The following is a 9,123-nucleotide window of genomic DNA, read 5'->3' on the forward strand; positions in this document are numbered from 1 at the left end:
TACAGAACTAAATGAAGTAGCACAAAATAAAGCAGATTATTATTCTGGGGATGATTTTGTAAAGTTTTCGGGAAAAAAAATGTATATTCTTTGGCAGAATTTCCAAATTTGAAAATTATATAGAAGAAGCCATAAAATGAAAAAAAATCATATGATGTTTCTTGATCTAAATACCATGATAAATTTATAATTTTTTATAAATTTAACTGTAGATACTACTCATTGGAAAATAAATTTTGTTTAAAAAGTTATCATAAATCTTTTACTCATTAGAGTAAGCTTATTTTCCTTGAAATCTAATAAAATGAGCTTTTTCCAGAAGAAACCTCAGTATCAAAAATCATTTTTTGTATATGGTAGGTTTCTCTCCTTTGTATAAATTATTCAAATCTGCCTTTCTCTTAACCCTGCATATTTCTTCTCTGACTTATCATAAAAATATACTTAGTAGTAAGAAAATGAGTGAATAGCCCTGCATTTCAATCCTTTCTATTGTTCAAGAAATACATTATGATTTAGTGTGCCAGAAAGATTTCTTCCAACTTTATAGGCAGATAAAAATCCATGCTACATGAGATTACCAGAAAGTTCCATTTGTGAATATTCTCTTCTTCTTACATGTATATAGAATATGACTTCAAAAAATGATGTTTGAGGGACTGCTTGAATCTGATATACCATTATATTTTCTGTCAAAGACTAAATACCTCTGAAGTCCATTACAAGTAACAAAGTAAATTTTTAAAAAATCACACATACACACAAAAAAAGTGCTCCCTTATTCGGTTCAGAGCAATGACAATTATTGAGAATGGAAAGTAGTAAATCAAAACTAAAGTCCAGAAGATATTGGTGCTAAAAGCCTAAAACAGGTCTCTACACTTGCTTTTCCTATGTACTCCCTGGCATACTTTCTCCCAAGGGAAATCCTTTTTTAAACTATAGCCCCCAACTGAAGAGGTCTCAAACCATATGGATGGGGTAAAGAGAAATCCATGTTTTCTCTCTCGTCACACACAAAAAATTCTGTAGATCACTTGCAAACACTTAATATCTATTTAACAAATGCCAGGTATTATTTTAGATAGTTTTACGTGCATTAACTAATTTAATCCTCACATTGATTTTTGAGGTTTTATTATGATCCTCATTTTACAGATGCAGAAACTGAACACAGAAAATTTAGAAAACCTGCCCAAGGACTCAGAGATAGTAAGTAATGTAGCTGGGCCTCTAACTCAGACAGTCTAATTCCAGAGACTGTGCTATATAAGACTATACTAAACTTCCTCAACAAGCATAATGACTGTAACTTTCTCAAATGTACAGTTGTGTGTATTTTTATGTAGAGATTTAGATTTATTATGCATAAATACATTATTTCCCTCTCTCCCATTACTCTGTGTGTGTGTGAATCTGATGTAAATAATGCATTTCAGAATCCTTTACAGGAATATGGACAAACGCAATTTGTAAAATGTATTTTCCTGTTGTGAGTACATATTCTGACATAGCTATTTCTGTCCTACGAAAAACTGAGCTTATTACTAAAGAGAATTAAGAAGCATTGTATAACTCCAGCCAGTATCAAGCAAAAATCACCTCTTGACTTGGCAAGAATTTTCCCTCCTGGGAATATCAGATAGCTCAATAAGGTTAAATGTGCTGCCAAAATTCTATTCTTAAAAATATCCCAAACCAAATAAGTTGGAAGCCATTCAATCAGAGACTATTCTTTATGGAGTCTCTCTCCCTCTTAAAAGGAATAAGTGATGAAATGAAATGAGATCATTCACATGTCAAGAAGCTTTTAACTGTCTTGGCTATGAACTTGATTAATAGTCATCACATTGGACCTAATAGCACAGCAGATCACATACTTTTTTAAAGCATGTAAAAGCCTTCCTTGGGTATTAAGAAGATATTCTAGGTGTGAGAACAGCTGTTTGGCTTCTGTAGCAGTTTAGAATAGCAAACGTTAGCCCCAGGGGCACAAGAAACTAGAAACATGGAAGTAGTATCTTAAAAGCAGCAGAAGACTTTGTAAATTTTTTTTTCCTTAGATTCAGGGCTGTGGAAATCTCTGTGAACTGTTAGACAGGTCTTGATCTTGCAGGACTGTGCTTCTCAAACTTAAGCATGCAGAGAAATTTCCTAAAGCATTTGTGAAAACACATATTTCTGGGCCTGTGAGTTTCCATTTCTTTTTTTTTTTTTAATTTCAGAATATTATGGGGGTACAAACATTTTGGTTACATGTAATGCCTTTGCCTCACCCAAGCCAGGGCTAGAAGCGTGTCCTTCCCCCTTACAGTGTGCTCCGTCTCCGTCAGTGGCGAGTTTACTCCCCTACCCCCCCACCTGACTGGCACCCAGTGAATATTACTACCACGTGAGCACCTTAGTGTTGATCAGTTAGTACCAATTTGATGCTGAGTACATGTGGCACTTGTTTTTCCATTCTTGTGATACCTCACTTCAAAGGATGGGCTCAATCTCTATCCAGGATAATATATGAGGTGCTAGATCACCATTGTTTTTTGTAGTTGAGTAGTATTCCATAGTATACATATACCACAGTTTATTAATCCACTCATGTACCGATGGGCACTTGGGTTGATTCCACATCTTTGCAATTGTGAATTGGGCTGCCATAAACATTCGAATGCAGATGTCTTTATTATTGAATGTCCTTTTTTCCTTTCGTAGATGCCTGGTAGTGGGATTGTTGGATCAAATGGTATTTCTATTTTTAGCTCTTTGAGGTATCTCCAAATTATTTTCCACAGGGGTTGTACTAATTTGCAGTCCCCCCAGCAGTGTAAGAGTGTTCCTATCTCTACGCACCAACGCCAGCATTTCTTGTTGGGTAATGCTTCTGCTGCTGCAAGGACCCCACTTTGAGCCACTTTGAACACTGCTGTTTTAAGGACCCTTGTAGCCACTGTGATTCCTGAAACTACCTCATTTTCTCACTATTCTTTTCTTATCTTTCATACTAATGAGACAGAGAAACAGCTCTCTTTAGACATAAATCTAAGACCTGAAACTATGAAACAACTAGAGGAAAACATTGAGGAAACACTCCAGGACGTTGGTCTGGGCAAATATTTCTTGAGCAAGACCTCAAAAGCATAGGGAACCAAAGCAAACATGAACAAATAAAATCACATAAAGGTAAAAAGCTTCTGCACAGCAAAGGAAGCAATCTGTGGATGATAAGCAATCTGTGAAAAGATAATCCACAAATTGAAAAGACAATCAACAGAATGGTAGAAAATATTTGCAAACTACCCATCCAAAAAGGGATTAATGACCAGAATATACAAGGAGATCAAACAACTCAATTGCAAAAAAAAAAAACCAATAATCCAATTAAAATGGGCAGAAGATCTGAATAGACATTTTTCAAAAGAAGACATACAAATGGCCAACAGGTACATGAAAAAATACATAGTGTCACTAATCATCAGAGAAATGTAAATCAAAACTACAATGAGATATCATCTCACCCCAGATAAAATGGCTTTTATCAAAAGGATAGGCATGGCCGGGCGCGGTGGCTCACGCCTGTAATCCTAGCACTCTGGGAGGCCGAGGCAGGTGGATTGTTTGAGTTCAGGAGTTTGAAACCAGCCTGAGCAAGAGCGAGACCCTGTCTCTACTAAAAATAGAAAGAAATTAATTGGACAACTAAAAATATATAGAAAAACTTAGCCGATCATGGTGGCGCATGCCTGTAGTCCCAGCTACTCGGGAGGCTGAGGCAGAAGGATCGCTTGAGCCCAGGAGTTTGAGGTTGCTGTGAGCTAGGATGATGCCACGGCACTCTACCCCAGGCAACACAGTGAGACTCTGTCTCAAAAAAAAAAAAAAAAAAAAAGATAGGCAATAACAAATGCTAGCAACGATATGGAGAAATGGGAATCCTTGTACATTGTTCAAGGGAATGTACATTAGTATAGCCACTATGAAGAAGAGTAAGAGAGTTCCTCAAAAAACTAAAAAAGAACTACCATATGATCCAGCAATCCCACTGCTGGGTATGTACCTCAAGGAGGGAAATTCAGTATATCAAAAAGATACCTGCACTCCCATGTTTATTACAGCACTATTTGCAACAGCCAAAATATGGAGTCGACCTAAGTGTCCATAAACAAATGAATGGATGAAGAAAATGTGATACGCATACACAGTGGAATTTTATTCCGCCATAAAAAAAGAATGAAATCCTCTCACTTGTAACAACATGAATGGAACTGGAGGACATTGTGGTAAGTAAAATAAGCCAGGCACAGAAAGACAAATACCACATGTTCTCACTTACATGTGGGAGCTAAAAAAAATTGAACTCATGAAGATAGAAAGTAGAATGATGTTTACCAGGGGTTAGGAAGGGTAGTTAGCAGGGGTTGGAGGGGGTGGGTAAAGTGGAGATGACTAAAGGGTACAAAAATACAGTTAGATAGAAGGAATAAAAACTAGCATTTGGTAGCGCAAAAGGGCAACTATAGTTAACAATAAGTTATTGTATTTTTAAAATAACTAAAAGACTAGAATTGAAATGTTCGTAAGACAAAGAAATGATAAATGCTTGAGATTATGGATTCTCCACTTACTCTGATTTGATTATTACACATCGTATCCTTGTATTAAAACATCACATGTATCCCATAAATATATAGAACCATTATGTACCCATAATAATTAAAAATAAAAATTAAATAATAGTAATACATTTCTGAAACATTTTAGCAACATGGTCTGACTTTATATGTAGTAGTTTTTTTGAGTTAAAAAACAATTAGTGTAATAGATTTGCTGTTATGGGGGAAAAGTATATCCTTATTTTATAGATGGGGGAATTATGGCTCAAAAATTAAGTTATTGTTTAAGACCCCATGCTAAGAGCAAAGACAGAAGGCTTGCTGTGGCCACAGTGTGTGGGGTGAGGTGAAGCCATAGCTGACGCTGCCCAGTGGGGTCCTTAGGTCTCTCACTGGATGGAGGACATGGCTGAGACCAGAGGACCAATAGTGCCAGAAACAGTTGAAGTAGCACTGAGTCCACAGAAGAGAGGGATCTAGGAGATGCCCTGACTATGTGAAAAGAGACCACATGTCTCATCAACCCTCTGGACTTAAACAATGGATGGCAACAGATGACCAATAACCGGGTGCGACAAGAGACCTCTCCTAAAGGGAGGCCAGCGAAGACTTAAAAAATAACAAAAGACCAATATGCAGATTTTTAAGCCAAAAGAATAGGGACAGGTCATAAATTAAACGCCGGATGTGTTGAGTTTGAGACGCCTGTGGGACATTCAAGTGGAGGTGCATTTTGAGAAATCAATTTGGCAATCATCTGCTTATAAATGGAAATTAAATGTATGGGACGTACCATCAGCACCCACTGAGTTTTCATGCCAACCCACAACGATTCCCTTTGCCTGACACATCCATATTGTAACAGAGAGGGCAGCCACGTTCATATATTGTGACGATCTCCCTTCTGGGCTACAGTTAACCGGACGAGGAGTGACTACATTGCCTAAACTGAACCGGGGGTGGGGAGGGATTTGGAGGTGGGACTAGGAGAGTCCAGTTTCAAACAGGTTGCTTGTTCAATGTAAAAGATACAAATCTGGGCTATTTTTTCAGCAGCTGTTTTCCATCATGCAGTGAAAGAAACGTAAAAAGCCAGTCTACAGCAGGAGAGAAAACATGATGCTGGCATGAAAAAAAACATAGAATTGAAGGCAGATAGAAAAGATATCCTAGGCTGGGTGTGGTGGCTCGCTCCTGTTATCCTAGCACTCTGGGTGGCTGAGGCAGGAGGCTCGCTTGAGCTCAGGAGTTCAAGACCAGCCTGAGCAAGAACGAGACTCTGTCTCTACTAAAAATAGAAAAAATTATCTGGGCATGATGGCATGCACCTTTAGTCCCAGCTGCTCGGGAGGCTGAGACAGGAGGATCTCTTGAGCCCAGGAGTTTGAGGTTGCTGTATGCTAGGCTGATGCCACAGCACTCTAGCCAGGGTGAAGAGCAAGACTCTGTCTCAAAAAAAAAAAAAAAAAAGAAAAGAAAAGAAAGAAAGGAAAAAAAAGATATCCTGTCTATAGTGCTTCAGTTCCTGGTTAGATCCATTCATAAGATTTAGGTGCACTGAAGGTCTTAGAGTCCATGAGGAACTCTCCTATCTCTATGAAAAAAAAAAAAAGCCTTCTTTTGTTTAATCAGGTTCTAGTTGATTTTTATTACTTCAAACCAAGAGTCTTAATCAACAAAAAATAATGTTAATAATAGGTAAGACATTGTGAGTATGCTTTCTGGTGTGAGGAGAGAACAGAGAGTGGAAGGATCCAATAATAAATTTCAGGCAGAAGAGAGGCATTCACAGGAGATGGAGCAGCGGCCAGACACAGAAGAACACCTAGAACCTCTACTATCTTACAAGTCAAGAGAAAATCATTTCAACAAAGAGGTAGAGGTCAACAGTGTCAAATTCTGCCCATTTGTCACAAAACATAATGAATGAGATGTGGCCACCGGATTTAGTAATAGGAAGGTCACTGTTAACCTTGGTGAGGGCATCTGGAGTAGATTGATGGAGGTAGAAACCAAAATATTTGGGGACAGTGGTGGATAGCGATAGGGAGTCAATAGTCAGAGGAAGTAGAAAGAGCAAGGATATGTCACCCAATCAATAAATTTGATTTTAAAGAGAAGGAGAGAAGTGAAAAGGATACTTGGGATTAAGAGAGGTTTTTTTCTCTTGGGAGGTGTGTGTGTCTATGTATATTATACACATTGGAGACATGCCAATATTTAAATTCCATCCTCTCTCCATAGACATTTAGAAACGTATCTTATTCTCTCAATTAAGTTGAAAGCTCTTTGTGGGAGAGAAATATGCATTGTCCAGTTTTGCATCTTCCCCTTCAGTAACTTACATACAAACGGTTCTCGAAAACAACTTTTTACAAAGTGTTGTACCCCTGTAATAATCTGAAATTTAAAAAAAAGTAAATCAACAACATAAACATTTTTTATTAAATTCAATAGAAAGGCTACTTAGTGTTAAACTTCAACAACAATTTAATATCTAACAATCCTTTTTCACTTCAGACACTAAAGTATCATAATTTCTGTTTATCTCATAAAATGTGAGTTGATATATGTTTTCTAGTGGTCATAGAAAGAAAACTAGCACTTTGTAGGATTTATTTAATTTGTAGATGTTTAGAGGCTCTTATAACCTGATTCATTTAAATGAACCTCCAAATAAGTAACAAATTATAGCTAGATTTTCCATTATTATTTTCATAGTTTATTAAATATTAAACATTTCTTCTTCAGTTTTTTTTTTTTTTTTGAGATCTATTTATTTCAAATCCATTGCAGAGTCATCCAGAATTTAACCTGGATTAATTTCAGGCATCATATAATGCAGCTAATGTTTTCATGGTTTCGTATTTCTAATGTCTCTTGAATATACTCTTCAGTATCAGTAACATCATATCCTTCCAAAGCTCCTCTTCCCTCCCCTCTGGTTTCGAGCCTGCATTTAATAACTGTTAACCTAAATATATTCAAATACAAGTCATGTGTTTGTAAATGCCTTTCTGCTGTTAGTATTTCTAATACATTTTTTCAATTTTCATTCATTTGAGATCTAGTTACTTTCACGTTTAATATTCGGTTTTGTGATGAATTCTGAGCCACCAATACTGATTGTTTAATGGTACGTTGCTGCCCTCTAGCTTATGTTTGAAAGGTTCCCCACATTGTAACAATTTCTTCAGTAAGTCTCTTGTATGTTCCCAATAACTTGATATCCATTAGTTTTTAATGAATCATATATTAGCAGCTCTATAAAGATTAAATTGATAGGGTTATTAATTAAAGTGTTATTTTTCTTTTCTTTCCTTGTTTTCATAATCTTGGAAAAAATCCTAAAAAGGAAAGAAAAGAAAAAGCTCTATTATCTCCTTGAGCGGCAGATTCTCAGCCAATTTTCTTTTTCACCTTAATTTACATCTTTCCCCTTCATGTTGGTTGGCTGTTTTCAAAAATCAATGTGTTTTCTTATCTGCTATTCCTTAAGCAGCCAGAGAGAAGTATCAAATCTTTTATAATCTCATTGAATGCTGAGTTCTTGTCAAAGAATTTTCTAAAGATGGAACAAAATAATTTAAATGGCACCAGTTCAAAATCTGAGGCCTGTCAGAAATTTCGACAAAGTATTTTTTATGTTCGAAAATTATAAAATTCTTTAAGGATTGAATTACTATTCTTCTCTGACAAAAGTTCTGAAATGATGTTATGGCATGATCCTCCTTTGTGAAGAGATTTTCTGGCCTGGGTAGAGTTATCAGGCAGGTAGCTACTAACATGAACAATTCCACATCTGGTTTGCTGAAATGTGTTTGTAGTCTAACATATTACAATTCAGTGAAAACATATTAACAAAAAAGGAAAGGTCCAATTATTTAACTATCCCCCTGCACTTTGGTGCCCAGAAGCCTTAAAATAAAAATATAATGTGAAGCATAATTTTCAGTGTTGTGCTCAGCTGGAACTGTATATAGTGAATGGCATTTTGGTATAGCACAGAGACCATGGAACTCAAAGGGTAGAAATCTGGCTTCGATTCCCAGTTCTTTCAACATTTAACTTCTTTGAGTCTTAAATCTTTTGCTTTTAAAATAATGAGCATACCGCTCTCATAAAATTGTAGAGAGTATGAAATAAGGCAATGGATGAGAAAGCACCTGAATGATGTATGCTATATACAAGGAGCTTAATAAACTTTTGTTTAATCAAATCTAATATAGGCATGAAATTGTTCTTAGTCTTCTGATGAAGGAGCATTCTCTGCCTTTCTTTCTCCCTTTCCCTTATCAAAGTTTTCTTGCTCTTTGCATATCCTTTTATGTATTGTTTTTAAATCAGGCTTTGGGTTTGTTTGGTTTTTGTTTTTGTTTTTTTGCAAATTCCAGCTACTTTACACAGAAAAAAAAAATTTATGGCCGGGCGCGGTGGCTCACGCCTGTAATCCTAGCACTCTGGGAGGCCGAGGCGGGTGGATCACTCAAGGTCAGGAGTTCGAGACCAGCCTGAG

The sequence above is a fragment of the Propithecus coquereli genome, unplaced genomic scaffold (assembly GCF_000956105.1).
Source record: "Propithecus coquereli isolate 6110/MARCELLA unplaced genomic scaffold, Pcoq_1.0 Scaffold317, whole genome shotgun sequence".
NCBI lineage: Eukaryota > Metazoa > Chordata > Mammalia > Primates > Indriidae > Propithecus > Propithecus coquereli.